We start from the raw sequence: 24,522 nt of genomic DNA on the forward strand, positions 1-24,522 counted from the left end.
AAAAATGCAGACCTGGGGCCCCAGACAGCCAAGTTGAAGTGCTTTTTTGCAGAGGTGCAAAGGCAGGGGGTTAGATGTGGTGGACAGAGCCAGATGGAGTAGCACTCAAAAGTGATCGTGCGGCAACACTCTTGGGTCCCTGCCTCTCTGGAGCTTTGTACTATCACTTTACTCTCATACGATAAGCCTTGCTTTGCTCCCCACAAAAAAATAAAGTGATCTTGTCCACAGGGTTAGTTCTTACTCAGTATTGGTCTTGGGAACCGCCTACCTACATGGTGAGATCTGAGGAGCATAGAAGAATCTGTCAGTGGATCTTAATTATTTCTTTACTTCAGTCCTTTGAGTGGTGTTAATGTTGGGTAGCTATTGAAATATGCTGACCAAAATACCTTCATTATTTGCCTCTCAATGAATAGAGAGCTTCCTTTGGAATAAGCTGGTCTTCCAGATCTCCATGGCTTATTTTGTTAATCATCTCTTTAATAAAATCAGCCATTTAAAACAAAATTATTTATTTATTTATTTATTTGACAGAGAGAGAGAGATCACAAGTAGGCAGAGAGGCAGGCAGAGAGAGAGGGCGAAGCAGGCTCCCTGTTGAGCAGAGAGCCCGATGCGGGGCTCGATTCCAGGACCCTAGGATCATGACCCGAGCCGAAGGCAGGGGTCCACTGAGCCACTGAGCCACTCAGGTGCCCCCAAATTAGCCATTTTTAATGAAAAGTGGAAATGTCTCTCAAATACATAGTGGTCTTCACTTCAAGAAAGAATGTACTGAGTATAACTTGATTGTCTAGCCACCGATTTCTGAATATTATTTATTATGTCCTGATAGCCCCTTCTTGATGTTCTTGCACCATCAAGGTGTGTGTGTATCTGCTTCTCTGCTCAGCCCTCACAGGCTCTCCTGCGTGTGGGCTTTCCTATCTCTAGTGATTGTCTCCTCCAGGCTCTTGGCTGCCACTTGTGTGTGAGTTTACCACTTACCGTCCCTGTTGGTCTAGTGCCTCCCGTTCTCTCTTGGTTTGCATAGCTTGTTAAATTGAGTGTAAAATTAGAGCAATTCACTTAGTGAGGGCTTAGAGAGTCTCCTCTGAGTCAAGTGCACAGACATTATCTATCTTGAATTATTTTTACTTCTGTATAACTAAGCTGCAGAGAGTTGTGAGATAATGCTGTACATACAAACTTCTTTTACAGAATAATCTTAAGCCATTATTATCCATTTACATCACTGAAATTTGTTAATATATTAACTTGTGTGTATGATAGAAATTATCTACAAAAAAATTACATTAACTTGTGTGTATGATAGAAATTATCTACAAAAAAAATTACATTAACTTGTGTGTATGATAGAAATTATCTACCAAAAAAAAAAGAAAAAATAAGAAAGAAATCCCAGACCCAAGGTCTCTAAAGTTTTCCTATATTTCTTCATGAAGTTTTATAGTTTTGGTTCTTAAATGTAGGGCAGTGATCCATTTGGAGTTAATTTTTATCTATGTATGAGGAAAGGATTGAGATCCAGTTTAAATAGTATTGTAATGAATGTTCTTATTATTAGCTCTACTCATTTCCACTTCTTTAATTATTTTTCAGGATAAATTATTAGAAGTAAAACTAAAAGATAAAAGGGTATTCACACTGAAATCTTTGATATATGTTGTCAGACTTCATTTTAAAAGTTGTACCACTTAGAAAAGACAGCTCCTACAATGGGAGAAAATATTTGCAAATCATGTATGTATGTATTTATTTATTTATTAAAGATTTTATTTATTTATTTGACAGAGAGAGAGAGATCACAAGTAGGCAGAGAGCCAGGCAGAGAGAGGCTTCCTGCTGAGCAGAGAGCCCGATGCAGGGCTCCATCCCGGTCCCCTGGGATCACGACCTGAGCCGAAGGCCGAGGCTTAACCCACAGAGCCACCCAGGCACCCTGCAAATCATGTATTTAATAATGGATGTGTTATATAGAATATATAAAAACTACAACTCAGAAAGAAAAAGACAACCTAATTAAATGGTGGGCAAAGGACTTGTATAGATATTTCTTCAAAGATATGTGGATGACCAATAAACACATGAAAAAATATTCAACACCATTCATCATGAGGGAAATGAAAATCGAAACCACAGAGATGCTGCTTTACACCCACTAGGATGTGACAAGTGCTGGCGAGGATGTGGAGGGGACTAGAAGCCTCTGCACTGCTGGTGGGAATGGAAAATGGTGCCGCCACTGTGGAAACTGATCTAGTAGTGCCTTAAAAAGTTAAACATAGATGTACCACTTGCCTCAGAAGTTAGCATTCCTAGGTATCTACACAAGAGAAATGAAAGCATACGTGTGGACAAAACTTGTTCTCAAATGTTCATAGCAGCATTATTTAGAATAGCCCAAAGGTAGAAACAACCCAAATGGTCATCAACGAATAAACAAATAGACAAAATGTGTTGCATCCATATAATAGGATATTGTTCAGCCATGAAAAGGAACTAAATATTTGGTGTCACATGGATGAACCTCGAGAACATTATGCTAAGTTGAAACCAGTCACAGAACTGCATACTACATGATTCCACTTATATGAAATGTCTGGAGTGGACACACATGTAGAGATAGAAAGTAGATTAGTAGTTACTTAGAGTTGGGAGGTGATGACTGAAGGGTATGGCATGTCTTTTTGAGGGAATAGGAATGGGAATGTTGTAAAATAATTGTGATAGCTGTGCAACTTTGTTATTAGGCTAAAAACTATTGAATTGTATACTTTAAGTCCATGAATTATGTCATATGTGAATTGCATTCCAATAAAGCTTTTAGTTTAAAAAAAAAAAATTGCACCAGTCAGTATATAAGAGACTCCATTATCCCACATTCTCCCCAACTCTGGGTGTTTTTATTTTTTATTTTTTTTTATTTTTTTTTTTTATTTTTTTTTTTAAAGATTTTATTTATTTATTTGACAGAGAGAAATCACAAGTAGGCAGAGAGGCAGGCAGAGAGAGAGAGGAGGAAGCAGGCTCCCTGGTGAGCAGAGAGCCCGATGTGGGACTCGATCCCAGGACCCTGAGATCATGACCTGAGCCGAAGGCAGCGGCTTAACCCACTGAGCCACCCAGGCGCCCCCTCTGGGTGTTTTTAATTCGGCTCCGTTGGGGTTTAATATGGAGACAATAAAATTTACCCTTTTAAATGTACATTTCAATAGGTTTTTTTTGTTTTTTTTTTAAAGATTTTATTTATTTATTTGACAGACAGAGATCACAAGTAGGCAGAGAGGCAGGCAGAGAGAGAGGAGGAAGCAGGCTCCCTGCTGAGCAGAGAGCCCGACTGGGGCTCCGATCCCATGACCCTGAGATCATGACCTGAGCCGAAAGCAGAGGCTTTGACCCACTGAGCCACCCAGGCGCCCCACATTTCAATAGTTTTGACAAATATATACACATGTGTAACCACCATAGCCAAGATCTAGAACATTTCCAGCATCTCAAAAGGTTCCTTTGTACTCTTTCCAGGCATCCTTCCCGTCTGCCATCTGCTCTCTCTCTCTGTAGATTGGACTGATTGTTCCTTGTGTTGTGTATAAATGGAATCATACAGTACGTACTCTTTTGCTTTTTGCTCAGCGTGTTTTTAAGATTTACCTGTGTTGCTACGTATCTCAGTAGTTAATATGCGACTGCTTGGATAAACCACAGTTGGCTCTATCCACTCCCCTGTTGATGGACATTTGGCTTGTCTTCGTTATTGTTTTCAGCTCCATTATGAATGAAGCTGCTATGACTGTTCATATACAAATCTTGATGTGGACACGTTTTCATTTTTCTTGTGTTAAATGCTGGGTCATAGGTCATAGGTAAGAAGATGTTTGGCAGTCATAAGAAACTGCCAAATTGTTTTCCATAATGGCTATATGTCTTAAAAAAATCATGTACCATTATTACCGTGCTTTTAAAAATCTTCATTAATCCGATAGGCAAAAAACAGTATCTCCGGTGTTTTAATTTTCATTTCTTTGATCTCTAGTGGATGTATTGTTCCCTGAATTTGACCATTTATTTTATATTTGTGAATTTCCTTTTAGATCTTCTCTTTTGCTTTTTTTTTTAATTTTTTTTAAGATTTTATTTATCTGAGAGAGAGAGAGAGAGAGAACAGGAGCGGGGCGGGAGGAGGTGGGCAGAGGAAGAAGCAGACTTCCCACTGAGCAGGGAACCCCGATGTGGGGCTCAATCCAGGGAGTCCGGGATCCTGACCTGAGTCAAAAGCAGATGCTTAACTGAGTAGGCACCCAGGTGCCCCAGGTCTTTCTTTTTCCAGGTTTTTTTTTTTCCCAACATTTTTATTATAAAAAACATTAACAGAGAAAATTTGAAAAATGGTGCAGCCGTCCCCTCCATAGCCACTACCTGCAGTAGATGTTTGTTTAACTTTGGCCATACTTGTTTTACATACCTGTCTCTCTTACTTTCATACGATTCAGAGAAAAAGTTGGAGACATCGTGCCCTTGTATTCCTACAAATAAAGACATTCTCTTTCATGATCATTATGTCATTTTCATGCCAAAGAGAATAATTCTTCCACCTTTTCCCCTTGGCATTGACTTTTTAAGTAATGGGTCCAGTTGTACGGAAGAACATCCCACGTTCTGTATTTGTTTTCTTGTTGTTGTGGTTAATTAACATGTTCCTCCGTCCCCTGGACTTCCTGTAAACCATGTTGAGCCCCTAAGACTTGATTACATTTCGGTTCAGGATTTTTGGTGGATGTGCTTCACAGACACTCACATCAAAGGAACATAATGTCACACATTAATGATGTCCCACATTAATGATGCTGGATTTGATCATTTGGTTAGGATAACAGCCAGGTCTTTTCATTGTAAAGATATGTTTTTCTCTCTGCAGTTAGTAAGTAGTTGGGGAGCTTAACCAATCTTGTAGAACTACTTAGTAATGTTCTTCCATGATCTGTCCCTCCATTTGGCACTTACCTTCTAACTTGCTTATTGATTTTTTGACTTAAGAGAGACTTATCCCTTTTTTAAAGTCAAACCAATAGTAGAAGACATATCTTTACCAAACTCTCCTTTTCTCGACCCTGTTCTCCCCTTCCTCTTCCTCTCTTTTTCTCCCCTCTTTCTCCTTCTGCTTTAGTTCAGAAATGTGTGTGACAAGCTAGCCCTTCCTCCCATTCTGTCATCTTTTTTGAATGACAGATTCAGAAAATTGCATTGGTCCTCAACGTAGATACAGACTAACTTCCTCTCTACCCCTTTCTCCTTTATCCCAGGATGTCACTGCTGTGCCCAACCCCATCTCACTGGCAAGGGGGAGACTTGGATCCTGAGGGCTCCAGATAATATGTTCTTACCTTCACTTCTTTGCTCATCAAAGCGAAGCATGGGAGAGGGGACCAGAAGCCAGACTGCTAATATTTTGAGAAAGAGCTCTTTATTCCTTCTGCTTGCAACCCTTTTCTCTACATCCTCTTTCCCTGGTTCATTCCTGCCCTTCCTTGGGGGCCTCAGCTCAGGCATCCTACCTGAGAAAGGCGTTCTGGACCCGCCGACGACGTTGAATGCTCTTGTGTGTGTGTTTCCATACATTGCACATGTGCCCTAGTTCCCTCAAAGCTGTCTTTCCCATTAGCTTGTGACGTCCTGATGTTACTGTCACCCAGTTCTCAGTACAGAGCCTGTCACATCACAGGTTCTTGGTACATGTTGCTGGGATGTTTCCTTTCCTGGCCTGCAGATGACCTCTGCTGCACGGGCTGGATGCGTCTGCTTCCTGGGCATGGAAACAGAGGGAATCTCAGGCTTCCCCCCAACCCTTTAAGATTTTATTTATTTATTTATTTGTCAGAGAGAGAGAGAGAGCGAGCGAGCACAAGCAGGCAGAGTGGCCTGCAGAGGCGGAGAGAGAAGCATGCTCCCTGCCAAGCAGGGAGCCGAATGCGGTTATCAATCCTAGGACCCTAGGATCATGAACTGAGCCGAAGGCAGTGGCTTAACCAACTGAGCCACCCAGGCGTCCCTCGCAGGCTCTTTTTGATCAAAAGACACATTTATCTGTACCTTATAAATAATTGAGGAATTAACACTCCTTGGCCATCCTCTCTTTAATTGTGCCAACAGCCTTAAAGCTGGCTTCTCTGCATTCTAGGGTAGTTGTTTCTCACTCAGTACGTTTCTTACTCTTCATTCTTGTAGGCCTATAGAATTGTGGACTTGGAGCTGAAACAGGCTTAGCATTAAGCTACACCACCAAGTAGACAGACCACAGGCTGCCTGCTTTCTCCTGCAGCGCTCAGAACAGCATTCCGCTCTCTAGCCTGAGTACGGTCTGGTAGGGGATACTGCTATGAAGTATGCCCCAGAGCGGATGTTGAAGGCGAGGCATCAGCCCCCAGGGGGTACTTCCTTGCTGAGGGAGCTGCTGGGGTGTGTGTGTGTGTGCCAGTATTGGGAGGCTGTGGAGGGCCCCAACTGCAGTTCTTGTTGAAGGGCTATTAGATCTTGCTACTATGTAGACTCCTTTGTGTTGGAGAGTGAACCAGTACTCAGTGCTAATAAAGAAGACAGCTGTGTCTGCGTGCAGGCGCTGGTGGAATTTGATGGTGTTTCATTGAAGAGCCGCGTATCTAATCTCTAAATGGCAGCTCCCTCCCGCTCTCAAGACCTTTGCTCAACACCCACCCTAACAGTCCTGCTCTCTCTTTGTCCCCTGAGTCCATCTGCTGGGAGGCTTGGCTGCTGTGGCCGGGAAGCCTTCAACTGCTTTATCACAGCACAGTCAGAGCAGCTCTGAACTTCGTGGGGAGTGTCAGCTGAGCTCAGAAACCTGTTGCGTTGTATTGGCAGCCTGTTGTGTTCCAGACTCTGGAACCATCTAAACACCTTAGGTCCATCTAAACACCTTACTTCATTTAATTCTTACCAGAGTTCTGTAAAGTAGGTTGGTTCCCTACCCACCCCCCCACCAAGAAAGTGAAGTTCAGGAAGGCCAGATGCTTACCCAAGGCTGCACAGTGGGCAGGAAGGTGGGGACACAGTGTCTCTCCACTCCCGTGGCCGGCAGGTAACAGGTGGTAATGAAAGAAGGGCTGCTCTTGTTCTGAGAGTCAGCCCGTAGTGGGAGCCACACAGTGGCCTGGCCTCAGAGTCTCTTGGTAGATGGATTTTTATGATCCATCACCGTGGCCCAGTGGACAGGATCAGATTTCCTTAGTAAAATCTGGGATTTTGACTTAAGAATCAGGTGTTACTCTCTTCCTTATATCAGGGAAGTGGATTGGTCTCTTAACAATGATAAGAAGATTCTGAAATTTTACACATAAAAATTAGTTTAAATGGTTGGCTTCACGTTTCGTTCTAGGAGCTTCTCTCCGTACTCTTTTCCTTCTTCTCCTCCTCCCAAATGCACACAAGTTCCTAGACCTGCAGGGAGAGAAAACGGCGTCTCCTTGCCGTTTGGTTCAGTCTTGCATACCACAAGCTCCTCCTGCCCACCTCATTTGTCGGTTTCATTTGTGAATATGGAGGGAGAAAAATATCAGCATTTTAAGGACTTTGGTTTTAAGAAGACACATGTCCATCACTTTTTCTTTTGACTTTTTTCCTGCTGGGTAGTTTGTTTAATAATTTGTGCCTTAGATATGTGCATTTTGTTTTTGTGTGTTTTCCCAGGAGGCCTGAAGCAGGAGTAAACGAGAGAGAGAGAAATTACCCTGACCTTGGTTTTTATAGCACTGTAGTAACTAAGGTGTGTTTCTCCTCCCGTGGAGCTATAAAGACACACTCCTCTTCTTAAGCATTTGCAGCGGCAGTTAAGATGGGAAATACTGGTGCAGCAGGGTTCATATGTATAAAGGTCTGAGGTTAAAACTGGGATTTGCTAATGAACCAACACCTCATCTTCTATCACTGTTTTCCAGTTTGATTTCATGAATAGCAAATTGTTGCTTTTGACAGAATGACCGGCGTGAAAATATCATGAAGACAAAAATGTAGGTATTTTGAGTGCCAGTAAAGACAAAATATTTACACATGTCTCAGGGGACGGTCAGCAGGAGGGCTGGGTGGTGCCTTCGGGGTGGCGCAGATTTACATTGTTTCTGAAATAGACACCAGCCTGAGATTATCTCGTTTGCCTTTAGTGAGTGAGCCCCAGCTCTCCAGCCCACCCCAAACTTCTTACTTGGGTGCCTGACAAGTTGATTAAAATGCATGCATGAGAGGGGAATTAGGAGAAAGAGAGATTTAGGGTGACAGCTGATTCTCAGTAGCAGATGGAAGGGAGATTGTCTTTAGCAGGCAAAGGTAAAACATTTCATTTTGGGAATTTCTGTTACATGAGGAGGGCCATACAAAGTTCTTTTGTTTGTGGTTTTTATTTTTTTAATTAAGTTTTTATTTTACTTCCGGTATAGTTAACAGAGTGTTGTGTTACTTTCAGGTGTATGACACAGTGATTCGGCACCTCCGTACATCGCCTGGTGCTCATCGGGACAGGTGCCCTCCCTCATTCCCTGTCACCTTGGTCCCCTATTTGCCCATGCCCTCCCCGCTCGTGACCGTCAGTTTGTTCTCTACGGTTAAGAGTCTGTTTCTTGGTTTTATCTCTCTCTCTCATTTCCCTTTGCTTGCTTGTTTTGTTTCTTAAATTCCACAGAGTGAAATTGTACGTATTTGTCTTTCTGACCGGCTTACTTCACTTAGCATTCTCCTCTCCGGCTCCAGTCCTGTCGTTGCACATGGCAAGATTTCATTCTTTCTCGGGGCTGAATAATAGTCCATTGTGTATATATTCCACGTCTTTCTGCAGTCATCTAGCCGCTGGCACCTGGGCTGCTTCTGTGTCTTGGCTGCTATAAATATTGCTGCTGTAAACATACAGGGGAATGTATCTTTTTGAATTAGTGTTCTTGTATTATCTTTGGCTAAGTACCCAGCGGTGTGCCTGCTGGATCAGAGGCTGGTTCTGTTTTCAGCTCTCTGAAGCACGTCCACACTGTCCTGCACCACGGCTGCACCAGTTTGCATCGACGCCAGCTGTGCACCGGGTTCCTTTTACTCCACATCCTCGCCAACGCTTATGGTTTCTTGTGGTGTTTGTCTGTGCTTTTTATTTTGTTTTGTTTTGGGGTTTTTGTTTTAAGTTTTTGTTTAAATTCCATTTAACATTCAGTGTGGTACTAGTTTCAGGTGTACAGGACGGTGATGCTGCACTTCGTACAGCACCCAGGGCTCATCACAAGCACACTCTTTAATCCCCATCACCTAGCCACCCGTCCCTCCGCCCCCACATTCATGCTTTGTAAAAGCCTCCTCCGAGTTAGGGCAGAGGGGTGTGGTTGTGGTGGGTGTTACAGATCCTTCTGTTCTTTCTTTTGCTTAACAGTAGCTGTTGTTTCCCCCGTAGATCACTACTCTGGGTACCTCTCTATGCGCCCCAGGGGCAGCATCTCCCTTTCTGAGGAGGGGTACAGTTCCAGACTGGAGAACTGACAGGAAGTTGGGATAAGCTGATTAAGTTTTCTTTCATCACAGAAAGGGAAACTGAGGCCAGGAGAACTGAATTGGATGGAGATGGTATCCCACTGAAAATCACATGCTGCTTAGCATCAGAACTGACAGCCTTGCTGGGTCCCCACTCCTGATTTAGTTTTGTTCAGTTGGTGACATACTGTTTCTTTTCATCTAGGTGAGGTCTTTTTTTTTTTTTTTAAGATTTTATTTATTTATTTGACAGAGATCACAAGTAGGCAGAGAGGCAGGCAGGGAGAAAGGAAGGGAAGCAGGCTCCTTGCTAAGCAGAAAGCCCGATGTGGGCCTTGATCCCAGGACTCTGGGATCATGGCCAGAGCTGAAGGCAGAGGCTTTAACCCACTGAGCCACCCAGGTGCCCTAGGTGAGGTCTTTAAAATGAAGCAGATCTAGAAAAGGCTATAATTGTTCATCTATACAGCTGTAAGTGAGGGGGGAAGGGGGGGGACCCACAAACCAAGAACAAATGGATAATAACGCATCTGCGCGAATACCTGGCATTCCCAGCAAGGAGAGAGAATGGAGACCGAAACAGAAGACTCCTTGCAATTGGGGTCCCTTACAGAGCCCAGAGGAGTGCAGAGTGCAGGACCAATGGGGCAAGGCCAGCAGCTGCTCTAGTCTGCAGGGGGGCTCTGTGGGCAGTAGGAGCACACTGGTGTTTTCACTCTGGAGGTCACTCAGCATATACTCGAGAGCCTGTTATATGGTGGCTGGCGCTGTGCTGGGACAAGTCAGATGTCGGTGAATGGGATAGACACAGCTCCTTCCTCATGGAAATCGCAGTCTGTTGTAGATACAGTCAGCATATACATGAGTAGGTAATGGCAGATTGCGGCGGGTACAGCCTGTTGGAAGAGGGCTTAGCTAGTAATTTACACTGAGAGTGGTCCAAGAGGGATCCTTCGGGAGGCTAGGATCTGCAAGATGATGGAGTTAGCCGGGTGAGTGAAGTGCTTGTTTACACCAGGTGTGTGCAGCTAGGGGGGGGCTCTACCTTCCTGAGTAGGGACTCTGTTATACCTTTAAAAAACCAAATTTATTTTTATTTATTTATTTATTTATTTATTTGACACAAGAGAGATCACAAGTACGTAGAGAAGCAGCCAAGATAGAGGAGGAAGCAGGCTCCTCCTAATGCAGGGAGCCCGATGGAGGGCTCGATCCCAGGACCCTGAGATCATGACCTGAGGCTTAACCCACTGAGCCACCCAGGCACTCCTCTGTTCTACCTTTTAAGCTGTGAGAACCCCTGCAGGAGCTGCAGCAGGGGAGAGGTGTGAGAGAGTTGTTGAGGTCATCCTGGCATGCGGGTAGAGGGGAGGCGAGGGAGAGAGTGTGGGGTGTGGAGGGTTCAGGCCAAGCCCCTCGACTGTGGGAAGGGGGAGGAAAAGCTGGTGAAGGGGAGAGCAGCCTGGCATAGGAGTAGGCTGGACAGTGGGTGAGGCCTTGGGGATGGGGTAGGGGCAGATGTTGGAGGAAACTCGGGTGAGGTCTGACAGTGACTGATTTGATAGTGTAGAGGCCATTGGCATCCTTGGCAAAAGCGGTTCTGTTGGCTTGTTGAGGCAGAAGCCGGGATCCATCAGTGCCCACAGGATCCGCCTTCTGCTTTCACACCTCACCCTGTAGAAACAGCACCTCCGCTCCCTCCACCGTGCTCTTGTTCCACACCACAAGGGCTCCCAACATAGCACATACCTGGTTGTCTGTCTTTCCCTGTGAATATAAGCTCTGTGGACGAGGAATGTTGTATTGTTTGCTGCTGTATCGTTCGCAGCTAGAACAGTGTTAAATAAGTAAATCAGGATAGTGTCAGGAAGAAAGTGGTATCCCTGCCAAATTAATCTGGCTACAGTGTTCAGGCTCTCTAGCCCACATGCAACCTGAAAACATTCTCCTTCTCATCATCAACTCATTTCTTTTGTTAAGCACCATTTTACATGGGCATTAGAGTAGGTGCTACATAGAATTAACCTGCTAGCTCTAGCTCCTGCCCCCAGAAAAGGGGGGATTTGGTCAATGGTACCTATACTGTCACTGCGACCCTTGTTCCTGTCAAAGTCAAGGTTTGGGTTTCAAATTCAGTGGAGAACAGATTGCAGTGGTTTTCTTTAATTGTCAAAGCTGACTTTTAGAAAAGGAGCCAGTGTTTTAAAAGCCTATTTATAGGTCTTGGCTACCTGAAGAGTGTTACCTTATCCTTTGAAATGCATCAGACAGCTTCAGATATCTCTGCCTTTTAAGTGGGTTAGGTAGCTGGCAGTGCCTTGAAAACGACTGGTAATGATAATAATAACAAATTTGTTTCTTGCCAGTCTTCGTAGGAAGACTTCATAGGAACTCAGAAACATCTGCTGATCTATTTCTTTCTTTCTTTTTTTTTTTTTTTAAAGATTTTATTTATTATTTATTTGACAGAGAGATCGCAGGTAGGCAGAGAGTCAGGCAGAGAGAGAAGAAGGGAAGCAGGCTCCCTGCTGAGCAGAGAGCCGGATGTGGGACTTGATCCCAGGACCCTGATCCCAGGACCTGAGCCGAAGGCAGCGGCTTAACACACTGAGCCACCCAGGCGCCCCTCTTTTTTTTTTTTTTTTTTTTAAAGATTTTATTTGTTTACTTGACAGAGATCACAAGCAGGCTGAGAGGCAGCCAGAGAGAGGAGAGAGAGGAGGAAGCAGGCCCCCGAACAAGCAGAGAGCCCAAGACCCGGCTCAATCCCAGGATCCCGGGACCACGACCAGAGCCGAAGGCAGAGGCCTTAACCCACTGAGCCACCCAGGCGCCCTACTGATCTATTTCTATTACCTCTCTGGTGGATAGTTACTAGAGTCCTGACCTCAGGTGTGTCCTCTGGCTGGAGGCCTTTGTTAATTTACTTTCCCTTTAGGCCAGATGTCTGTAACAGGGTGGAGTTTTCATCTTTTACATAAAAATCTTAACTGTGGTGAATATTTGAACCTACTAATTACCTTTTTGCGTAGGTGGATAAAAGTGCTAAGGAAGGGCTGCCTGGGTGGCTCAGTCAATGAAGCATCTGCCTTCAGCTCAGGTCATGAACTCAGGGTCCTCTGATCGAGCCCCGACAGGCTCCCTGCTCAGTTGGAAGTCTGCTTCTCCCTCTCCCTCTGCTTCTTCCCTTGCCTGTGTGCGTTCTCTCTCTCTCTCTCTCTCTCTGTCAAATCAATCAGTCGATCAATCTTTAAAAAAAAAGTGCTAGGAAATGGCTGAATTCTTTGAGGGTAGTTACTCCTAGTACTGATATGGTAGAAGCTTCTGACTTGCGTCAGAGTGTCTGTGGCTTGGTGGCTTTGATCAGGGTGAGGGTGGCGGTTACCATACTAGCTAGCTAATTGCGGGGCCAGAGTATGCTAAGTTGAATACAGTAAAATGTAGACAGAGTGTGTGTTTGGGTGTGTAACTAATTTTGCTGGTTTAGCTTTCTAAATTTTCTTCTTACATTATTTTAAACCAGTAATAGAAATATATGATTAGGGGTGCCAGGTGGCTCAGTCAGGTAAACTGCCTTTGGCTCGGGTGATGATCCCAGGGCTCCCTGCTCAGTGGGGAGCCTGCTTCTCCCTTTCCCTCTGCCCTTCCCACCCTGCTGTGCTCTGTCTCTCTCCCCAAAAATAAATAAAATCTTTTTTTTAAAAAGAAGTATATGATTAGAAATGTGAAAGATGTAGATGAAGTAAATTATAAAATACTTGACAGCTTCAAATTCCTCTGATATTTTAAGTAAGGTAAGTGCCTTGAATAAGTAACGAAACGTACACTGATCTAGGATGGAGATGACCCGGATGGAATGGTCAGCCCTGCCCACATTAATTTATTTATTAAGTACCACTCTAATCAAAATACCAGAATAGTTGTCTTTTGAGATTTGACAAAGTGATTGTAAAGTTGGAACATGGAAGAGTAAATAGGCAAGGATTCTGGGATGCCTGGGTGGCTCAGTCATTAAGCGGCTGCCTTCGACTCAGGTCATGATCCCAGCGTCCTGGGATCGAGTCCCGCATCGGGCTCCTTGCTCAGCAGGGAGCCCGCTTCTCCCTCTGCCTGCCACTCTGTCTACCTGTGCTCACTCTCTCTCTCTCTCCCTGACAAATAAATAAATAAATAAATAAATAAATAAATAAATAAATAAAGTCTTAAAAAAAAAAGGCAAGGATTCTAACATTTTAAAAAAATGATGGGGACCAACCTAAACTAGATAGTAAAGTATATTACAAATGTATTAACACTGATTATTAAATCAGTGTTATGCTAGCATAGGATTAGACATGAATCATCAGTGACACAAGGCCCCAGAACAGACCCTAGTGTATATTATAATTTAATATATGTTAATGGAAGTTTCATAAAATAGTTGAGCAAGGTGAGACAATCAGATAGCTAATTAGGGTGAGCTGTATAAAGAAGTAAATTGATTTTTTTCCCCTAGATGAATTAGAGTTAAATGTAAAAAGTATAACCATTAAAAACACATGCACAAAACACCAAAAGAAATAGGATGTTCAGGAATAGTCCCAAATACATATATGAGAACATAGTGTAGGATAAAGATGGTATTTTAATCCCAGCAGGGGAAAGTTGGATTATTTAATAAATAAGTAGGAACCATTGACTAAAGCAGGATCTCCTTAACACATATTACAGCAAAATAAATTCCAGTGGACCTAAGACTTGACTATAAACTGTGGAGCTGTGAGAGCACTGGAGCTGTGAAAACTAGAACACTTTTCACAGTTTGGGCATAGGAAAAGCCTATATAAAGTACGGACAAAAAAGTAAAAACATTAAAGAAAAGACTTTAAAATTTTTGACTACATTAATGAGAAGTTCCTACTAAAAATAACAACAAAAGCCCACGATACATACAAAAAGTAGAGTAGAGCAAAAACCAAAGCAAGGCACACCATAAATGGTCAAGGCCGAGTTAGACCATCAAAGATATGCCCAATAACTCTGTCGTATGTGTTGCAGACATTCCTAGCACATTAAGAGCTCTCACGCAACACAAAACAAGGAAAAGATAGGTGGATAACTAACATACAAGTTCCAATGGCTAATAAGCATAAAAAGATAATAAGTGGGAACCAAAAAATCAACTGATTTTTTTGCTTGTTGGCTTCACAAACATTAATAATAACTAATGTAAGTACTGGTTTGGGGAAATAGGCACTAATCATTGCTGTTGGATCTGTAAATTAGTATAAGCTTTGATTCTTTGTAATAAAATTATAAATATATATATACCCTCCAACTCAGCTTTTGAGTTTCTAGGTATTTATCTCACAGAAACAGTCATGTAATTGCACAAAAATGTAAGTAGCAGGATGTTCATCACAGCATTGTTTATAATAGTAAAAAACAGAAACAACATGTGTCCGTTAGTGTAAATGAATGTCTATTTATGAAGAAAAAGTTAAGTAGATTGTGATAAATATATACAGCCAATAAAAATTATATAAAACTATATTTATTGGCATAATAAGATACCTGTAACATAAATGAAAATGGGTTATAAAATAGAATTAATGATCCAACATATTTAAATATTTTGTTTATTCATATGTGTAAGTATATATATATACACAAATATATGTATATTATAAGGATTTAAGGACCAACTACAAAGTTAGGGATAATAGTCCACAAGACTGTCCTCACTTGTAACACCAGCTTGTAAATTAGAGGAATTTCCGAAAGCATCCTCATGTTGAACAATTCTCTAGAAGGACTCAGGGAACTCACTGAAAACTTAAAGTCTTCATTATGGGTTTATTACAGGAAAAAGCCTTTAATTGAATCAGCCAAGGGAAGGGGTGCATAAGGCAGAGTTGAAGAGGCATTCAGTGCCATCCTTCTGCTGGCATTACCTTCTTCCCACCACACTGTATGACAACGCACGTGGAGCCTTGCCAGTCAGGAAAGCCCACCTGAGTCTTTGGTGTTCGAGGTTTTTATGGGGCTTGATCACATACTGCCTGTGTGGCCACCTTCTGGTCCCCAGCGCCTCCTGGAGATCTGGCTAATATCTTTAGTTATCAGTTCCTCTGGAGATTGCAACTGATACTGTGTGGTCCAAAACCCCTATAGTGAATCAGATTGTTAGAGTCTCCTGAGACCAAAGCCCCCAGGCAAACAAAGATACTCCAGTCAGGCAGGACATTCCAGGGGCAAAGAGGTCACCTCCCAGGAGCCAAGGGCAAAGGCCAGACTCTCTTTGGATAAGGTTATTTCATTTCTTCACTACACAATATTGTCACCAAAATTCAGATAACGGTTATTTCTAGGTAGTGGAATTACAGAGAGCTTTGCTTTATTGTACTATTTTGTGTCATTTGAGTTTTCTTTCAGTGTGGGTGTATAATTTAGAATCAATAAGACTAAAAAGTTAAAAGGGAGATTAATGGAAACAGTCTCATGGGGTAGACGGGCGGGCAGCAAAGCAATAAAAGAAATGATAAAGGAAGACCAGTAGACATGACTGCACACATGTAAAATCTACTTAATTCGAAGATATGTTATATCCAGAAGTAAAACTCCAAAACTTAAGGGAAACATTTGTAGAAACATCACAAATTAATATTATGGCATTACTAACATGAAATAGCAAGAGAAAAACAGCGTGCGTTTTGATGGATAGTGAAAACTGAGGATTTGTAGTCTAGTTATCAGTCAGATGCAGGGTGGGCGTCCCAGTGGCAAGACTGTGCGTACAGCTGTGGAGGATGCTGCCCTGGAGAAGGACTGGGGAATCCTTGTGCTATTTTTGCAACTTTCCGTGAGTCTATAATTATTTCAAAACAGAAAGTTTTTTAGGGGGCGCCTGGCTGGCTCAATGGGTTAATAAGCCTCTGCCTTCGGCTCAGGTCATGATCTCAGGGTCCTGGGATTGAGCCCCACATCAGGCTCTCTGCTCAGCAGGGAGCCTGCTTCCCTCTCGACTGTCCGCGTCTCTGCCTACTTGTCTGTCAAATAAATAAGTAAAATCTTTAAAAAAAAAAAAAGTTTTTTAAAAGGCAAAGGGCACAGACAGCTCAATACTGCAAGAGAGACATATGGCTAATGCACAGATTTTTTTTTAAGTATTAAAATTTATTAACAAATGATGCAACCTGAAGTGTCATAGCATTTTTTTTTGTTTTAAGTCTGGTCCCATTCCCGGTCCAAAGGAGTCTGAACACCCTGACAAATAAACAGATGAATCTGGCTTTAAATGGTTCCCTGCCCAGCATCCCTGCTCCTGCCTGAAAGTCCAGTTATGGCTAGAATTTGGAAACTCCGGGCTTTAAAACTCAGCAACATGCCCCAGAACTGACTGCTGTTCAGCTGCGTGCCCCAGCATTGGCTGGTGCTCCCTCTGTCCTGTAATTCTTCCAGTGAGGTGGACATTGACACCATTTTATATAGAAGCTGGGGCTCGGACAGCTCATGTCCCTTGTTCGGAAATGGAAACTCTTCTCCTTTCCCTGTTGTCTTAGAAGTGGTACAAGCTTGGCGGTGTCTGTCCCCTTATGGAAGGCCAGGACGCAGGAGGGATTGCTTCCAGCAAGGACACACGTCACCAGCATTCGCAGGGTGAATGAGAGATCACCACTGCAGCTTCTCTGATTTTGCCTGGTGTCAACTCCTTCAAGTTGCTTTAATTTTTGAAGGTTATAGAAATGATTCCTCCTTGGGTGCCTGGGTGGCTCAGTCGATTAAGCGTCTGCCTTGGGCTAAGGTCATGATCCCAGGGTCTTGGGATTGAGCCCCATATCGGGCTCCCTGTTCAGCGGGGAGTCTGCTTCTCCCTCTGCCTGCTGCTCCCCCTGCTTGTACTCTTTGTCAAATAAATAAAATCTTTTTAAAAAAAAGAAATGATTACTCCCTGTCTTTTACACAAAACAGACAGGCCCTCACAAATATGCTCACACATGAGGGCGAATGCACACCTAGACACTAGCACACACATGTACACAAGTGTGCTTTCTCACACACATAGTCACACATGCAGACCACACACCTGTACACACACACACACCCCCATATAAATCACACACCCACACACCACATACATCAGCATATGTACACACATGCACACAACACACACTCGCTCACCTTGTCAGTAGGACAGACCTGGGGACAAGGACCTCAGGAAGGTATGTTCCTGCCTTGCTGTCATTGCCCTCAGAATCTGCTTCTCCAACAGGACTTTCTTTGAATATAAGAAAGTAAAATAGACACCAAGCAACCCCCGAGGAGGATGAGTTGCGGGGGGCAGGAGGGAGGACCCATGTTTAGGCGTGGGAGCAGGGCCTGACAGCCTCACGAGTTTCCTCTGGGAGGAGGCTCTGCTCGGGCAGGAGGCCCAGGGCGGAGGCCCACAGCTCTGGCGATTCCGTTAACACACTGCCCTCCTCCTGCCGTGCCTCTCGCTGTGCCTGCTCCCCACGTCTTGGCTCCTCAATGAACCTTTGTCCGTCTGGAGCCTGTTAGTTTTGGCTCCTAGCTGCCTGTGGAACCAGGCCCAGATCCAGGAAAGCCAACAGAGACCGCTCTTTTGAAGAAAAAGAGAATCCTGGAAGAGAGGCCAGTCTGAGCATTATTAATCTACTCACTCATTAAAGAAACCACTTAATAAGCATTATCCTCATATTTGGGTCTAGTTCACAAAATTGACTTGCACATGAATTTTATATCTGTTCATGTGATTAATTGCCTTCCCCAATTAACCCGAAGCTCTCTTATAAGGTCTTGAACTGTACCTGGTCTTTTTGCCTTACTTATTTTGAAAAAAGTAATAATAATAATAATAATAATAATAACCTGTATTGTATTTCAGCAGTATGAAACAGTTAACAGCGAAAACTAAGTCTCCAACTGAACCCCTTCATTCTCCAATTTAGCTCTCTAAAGAGAAATCACTGTTTCCCTGTTCCCTGTTTCTCCTGCATCTTTCTGAGATTGGCTGACAAGCTGTCTCTTCTCCCTCTCGGCCCAGCCCGTGTGTCTTGTGTGCGTAGCTCCCTGTTACAAATACCTACAGTAGCCACGCCGTCCGTCTTGCCCCTCAGTGTCCTCCTCGCTTCGTATAGCTTGTGGCTCTACCTGCGTCTCAGCGCATAAAATGTGTGCTGTTGTGCAGTTGTCCCATGGTATCCCTCTCTGTGGGTACGACACAGTTTTCAAACCAGTTCCCTCTGAGGAGTGTGTAAGTCATTTCCAGCTTTGGCTGCCATATCAGTGCTTCTGTTTGATGTCTTTCCATATGTGTCCTCATTTATTTATTTATTTATTTATTTATTTATTTATTTATTTGACAGACAGAGATCAGAAGTAGGCAGAGAGGCAGGCAGAGGTGGGGGGGAAGCAGGCTTCCTGCCTAGCAGAGAGCCCGACTCAGGGCTCGATCCCTGGACCCTGAGACCATGACCAGAGCCAAAGGCAGAGGCTTAACCCACTGAGCCACCCAGGCACCCCTCCATGTGTGTCCTTGTGCACGTGTGCACGTGAATCAGTTCCTAACAGTGGGATTGTGAGTCAAAGGGATGTGCATTGAGGATGTTGACAGACAGTCGTCTGCTTGCCCCCCCAACAAAGTTGGTTTTGCCCATCATTGTGTCCCCAGGGCCAGCTTACTGATCAGCCCTCTTTTCCCTGCCAGAGTGCTGCACGGTTTGGGAACTGAAACAGAGCAGTTGGTCCTCAGCAGCACTATTCGTAACAGCCAAAAGGTAAAACGACAAATGCCCATCTGCGAGTGCAAGGATAAGCACGCGTGGTCTGTCCCTCCAGCGGGATGGAATTCCGCCGTGGAAAGCAGCGAAGGACCAGCCCTTGTTACAACGTGGATGGCCCTTGAAACTAGTGTGCCTAGTGAAAAAAGCCACATGCAAACCACATATTTAATCATTCTGTTTATATGAAGTGTCCAGAAGAAACAAACCAGAGAGACAAAGTAGATTAGTGGCTGCCAGGGCATGGGGAGGAGGAGATGGGGAGTGACTGCTCCATGGGTACAGGCTTCCTTTTGGGATGATGAAAACTGTTGTGAACCTAGGTAGCCCCGATGGGCACATAGCATTGCAGATTGCTTAAAGCCACTGAATCATCTGCTTTAAAATGGTTCAAATGGTAAGTTTTATGTTATATATACTTGATCACAATAAAAAAGAGTCAATAAATGGTAGCCAGAATGTTACCTTTATTGTTTTTTTTTTTAAAGATTTATTTATTTATTTATTTGACAGAGAGAAGGATCACAAGTAGGCAGAGAAGCAGGCAGAGAAAGAGGGGGAAGCAGGCTCCCTGCTGAGCAGAGAGCCCAATGCGAGGCTTGATCCCAGGACCCTGAGATCATGACCTGAGCCGAAGGCAGCGGCTTAAGCCACTCAGCCACCCAGGCGCCCCAGAATGTTACCTTTATTATTGATCAGGCTGAGGGTATGGCTTACAAGTGAACCGCAGACTGCCTTTCCAGGCGTCTCCGGCAGTCCTGGACTAGGACAGGCCCCATCCCCCACCCCAGGCTCTGCAGGAGCAGAGCAGGACAAATGGCAGCTTGCTCCCAAGAGGAGAGGCAGGGACGGGCCTGGACCACCCACTCTGGTTCCTCCTCCTACACTCCCTGCTGACATAACCCACGCTGCTAGGCTGGGTGGGAATAAAGGAGAGGCAGGGCTAGGGATAACTTGCTATTGGGTGTCCAGGAAGCATTTTGAGGAATGGGGAAGAAATATTGCCCCATAACAAGCAAGGATGGTTCAGTGAACAAATGAATGGGGCCCCCCACTCTTCTGGGACCTGTGGCGACAGATCCTAGAGCCCTCTGCCTGCTTTCTTTGGAGAGAATGGTCCGACTGGGAGTTAGGAGCTAATCCTACCTGGGACGGACAGAAGACAGAAGTCCCCTCTTGGGTCCACCTACCCCCAGTTCTTAATTTCAGCTCCTGTTTGTGTAAAGCTTGCACTTTAATTTCCATTCCAAAGCAGTCTCTTGCCAGACCTCTGAAGAATTCAGTTTGCTAGTCCATCCAACAACAGTCTTTTTTTTTTTTTTTTTTTAAGATTTATTTATGTATTTGAGGGGGAGGGGCAGAGGGGGAGAGAGAGGATCTCAAGCAAACTCCCTACTGAGCACGGAGCCAGCCCCATGCCGGGCTCCATCCATGACCCTGAGCCAGAACCAAGAGTCACCTACTCAATCAACTGGGCCCCTCCAGGCACCCCCCACCACCACCACCAACAGTTCTGAGAGACCTTTGTTGTACTCTGAATTACCTGTTTCAGGCGGTGAGCCTATCTTCCAGGAGAGTGTCCATGACCGGGCAGCGGGAAGATTTTTCATTATGGAGAAGGTTAACAGTCACTTAGTAGCTCCATATTTAGAAGCGCCTCCCATGTGCCAGGCATTGTGCTGGGATGAGTCAGCCCTAGACCTTGGCCTTCCTGTAGTCTGGGGAGAATCCAGGGTCATTATTCTGACAGGGAAGCCCATGGGGTATGTAGGAGGGCAGTTTGGGGAGGTGAGGCCGGAAGAGGGCTTTGTTTATTGAGGCGAAGCCAGTGGTCTTAAACATTTTTTGTCATGTGTTTCTGGTTACTCTTTAAAGAAGGAATGTGGTGGGGCATCTGGGTCGCTCAGTCAGTTGAGCATCTGGCTTGATTTTGGCTCATGTCGTGATCTCAGGATTATGAGATCAAGCCCTAGTATTGGGCTCCGTGCTGGGCACCTGCTTAAGATTCTCTCTCCCCCTCCCTATCTGCCCCCTCCCCTCCAAAAGGAAGGAAAGTAGCATACTCTTGAGTTAGACCAAGAAGGACTCCATCAGCCATTTCTGGAGGATGAGTGAAGCTGGGGCAGGGTTGGGGGAGCAGAAATCTGACTGCAAATGCTTTCTGGGGCCACTGCTCTGGAGAGGGCTGCCAAAGGAGCTACGAGTCCCTTTTACAAGTGTGTAGAGCAACCCATCCCCAGTGTGTTCCCTGGGAAACTAGACTTTGGGTGCCCCCCCATGATAAGGGTCCCAGTCCAGGTTTGGTCTGTGGATATCTGCATAAGGAATGTCTCCTCTTCCCTCCTTGAAGATTGATGATGACATCAGCGGACCAAAGGCTCTGAGAGGCCCATCGGTGAGGAGACTTAAAGAAATTTACCCCCCATTTTCCTAAAAATGTGTCTATGGAGTCCTTTTTACTCTGTAGTACTTCGATATATAGAACTGTTTGTGCTGCTTTTTTCAGACCTTGTCTTGAAATTTCTATGGGCCAGGGGTGGTCAGTCACCATAAAAAAACATCCTAGACACTGCTCTTTCACTGTCTCTAGTTCTGTGGGCAGCTTAGGTTTGGGTTTTGGACTCACTTCTTCGTGCTGGTTGAGCACCACCTGTTGACTGTTGAGATATTACAGAAACCTGGGACGACAGTCGGACAGCAGTTGGACGTTCTGGATTCCTACGTATTTGTGCTGAGGTTTGGCCAAATTTGATGTAAACATCAAGGAAAAGTGAACCATTTGAGCAGGCAAGGAGGAAGAACAGGAGAACCCCACACTGCCCCCTGTCCAGTTTGGTTTCTAGCTCGCAGAGTTGGAGCTCCCTTTGTATCTTCCCCTCTTCAGTTTACGAAATCGAAGCTGCCGGCGTGATCTGACGTCTCTGAGGAGATGGTCTTGTGTGCACGTTAGCCACTTTTTCTTAACAAGCAGGGGTGAGAGTTGGTCTGTAGTTAAGCACAATGGTTGGTTCTTACAGAGCACTGCGGGACACCAAAGATTTTTCTCTTCCCTGGACTCCTCATTCGCATGGCGTCCCTTCTGCTTCTGTCGTCCGCAGTCATCTGTGTAGCAGCAAACACCCTGGAAGGATTCCACAGAGAGAGTGACCTTTGAATCCTGGCTTCAGCATGAGAAAGCTGTCAGTTAGGAAAAAGTGTCTTTTCTCTCTTTAAGGAAATTAAAAAACAGAGACACAGTTTTCCGTTTTGTTTTGTTTCTGGGAACCACCTGCCTAGCTAGATACCAAGTTGCTGGAAGGTCTTACAGAAGAGGGGAGAGAGGGTTGGTTTTGCCAAGTTGTGGAACCTAATCTACTCTGCCGTGTGCTCTGCTCTCCAGCCCGGTGTCAAGTGTCCCACACGTGCACCGCACCCCCCACAGCCCCCACCACCACAGGAGCTCTAGACTGGGTGTGTGGTTGCTCACCCCAGGGCCACCACAGGCTTGCAGAAGAGCAGCAGGGGCCACTCCCTGGCTGAGGTTAAGCCTGTCTCCTTATCTTCTAGGTGGTAGCTGAAATGTCACCTCCTCCAGAAAGCCTCCCCTGACTATTCAGGCTGGGTTGGTTATGCAACTCTGTGCTCCCACAGACCTCTGCTCTTCTTTGTGGACCCTCAGCACAGGGGCGGGGCCTCACGTGCCCCATCTGTTCCTTTCTTCCATTTGTAGCGCTTGTCCTTTGTCGAATGCATGAGTGAGGGTCTCTGCCTTCCAAGCTCTGAGACAAGGCTGCCCTCTGTCCTGGTCTTTGTTCACTAGTATCAAGGGTGGGCCTGTGGGTGTCACTTTTTTCCTCCCCTGGAGGAGAAAGAGCCACATGACAATGGAGGCAAACACAAAGAACTTTTCAAGTCAGATGATGTTAAAACTCAGGCCTTTCAGTAGTAACTTAAGTCCAAATAGTTGAGATGGCTATGTATAATGTATTTTGCGGTAGGGTTTGCCAGTTATATGTGTCTAAGTGTATATGTATATGTACACGATCCTTATCAAAACGCTCAGGAGGAAATGGCATTATCCTGAGTTTACCCAGGAACTGGGTGTCAGACAAGTTACCTGACCGCAAAGCTGCCTGGTGCACACGCGATGCAGCAGAGGCTTGAGGCCTAGCCACTGGCTGCTGAGGCTGAGAGCGAACAGACCACTTGGAGGTGGCTTAGGAGTACCTTCGGACTGAGCAGAAGTGGCAAAGAAGGTGTCTGACGGGTTGGAAATGTCCAGCCCTTTGAGCTGAGACTGTTGCTCGGTCTGTCCCTCAGACTCTGTGAGGACATCCCAAGGCGTTTTCTCTCTGGGACTCCCAGCCTTCTGCCCCGTGTGAGCCAAACCCTGGCTCGCTGGGATAGGTTCAAGAGGCACGAGGTCTTTGCTAGGTGCCCAGCCAGGGGCTTTGCTTTTAAGCCTAGTTCTCGGGTTCATACAGGCCTTATGGCTTGGGGGCTGTCTTTGGAGACCAGTTGCTGTTCCTCGCGAGGTCTTTCTGAGTGGGTTTGCAGAAGAGGCAGGGCTGTGGCTCACAGCCAGGTGGAACCACCAGAACCCACTAGGGTACAGACTGAAGATCTTGCCTTGTCCATCTCAAGCCTTCTGGAAAAAGGAGCCCAGTGTCAGCTGCCCTGCCCAAAGGTGGCTTCTGACACAGCACGTGGCAAACTAGACTGTCTAAGAAGCCCCTGCCACTGGGGAGTGACTCGCCTGCGGGTGGCTGGGGTTCAAGGGCTCCATAGCTCATCCAGAGAAGAATTATTCCCAGATCCTGCTATGTGCCGGGGTCTGTGCTAGGCACTTGGGGGATGACACCTAACAGGTCCTCCCCTCGGTGAGCTGCCGGGCACTACATGCAGCTGTGGGTGTGGGTACTGCCCTGTGGGGGGCGGCTGAGTGCCACCTTTGAATTTGAGTGGTCCTCCGGGAACCCTGAAGGAGTCCATCAGCAGCCTGGAGGAGGCCAGTGCCAGCACGGAAGAGATGCTGTTGGAGGAGGAGGCAAAAGGAGGCCCGTGAGGAGTGAGGACCATGGGTGCACAGGACTGGAGGCAGGAGAGGGTCCCACAGGCTCAAAGGCCAATGGGATGGTTTGTGTGCCTGCATTGTAAATGCCTTTTGGGGACTGGTGACAGAGGAGGTGGACCAGGGTAAAGGAGCTTGGCTTTTACTTACTTGCTGGCGGGTTTCTTTCTGTCTTCC

At 45.2% G+C, this 24,522-nt stretch overlaps 1 protein-coding gene across 4 annotated transcripts in view; it reads left to right on the plus strand.

The window, feature by feature from the left end:
• Positions 1 to 24,522, plus strand: part of MLXIP (MLX interacting protein) — a 59,882-nt gene that overhangs the window by 17,992 nt on the left and 17,368 nt on the right. Inside the window, exons 1-2 of one of the 4 annotated variants that reach the window (XM_032309134.1) lie at positions 8,474 to 8,529; positions 19,223 to 19,692. The exons of 2 other annotated variants lie outside the window; for them this stretch is intronic. The gene's annotated coding sequence lies outside the window, so the exon portion shown is untranslated. Of the gene's footprint in view, positions 1 to 8,473; positions 8,530 to 19,222; positions 19,693 to 24,522 lie in introns of those variants that run through there. One more of the 4 variants, XM_032309133.1, reaches the window with a different exon arrangement.

Source organism: Mustela erminea, chromosome 13 (assembly GCF_009829155.1).
Source record: "Mustela erminea isolate mMusErm1 chromosome 13, mMusErm1.Pri, whole genome shotgun sequence".
In the NCBI taxonomy this organism is placed as follows: Eukaryota; Metazoa; Chordata; class Mammalia; order Carnivora; family Mustelidae; genus Mustela; species Mustela erminea.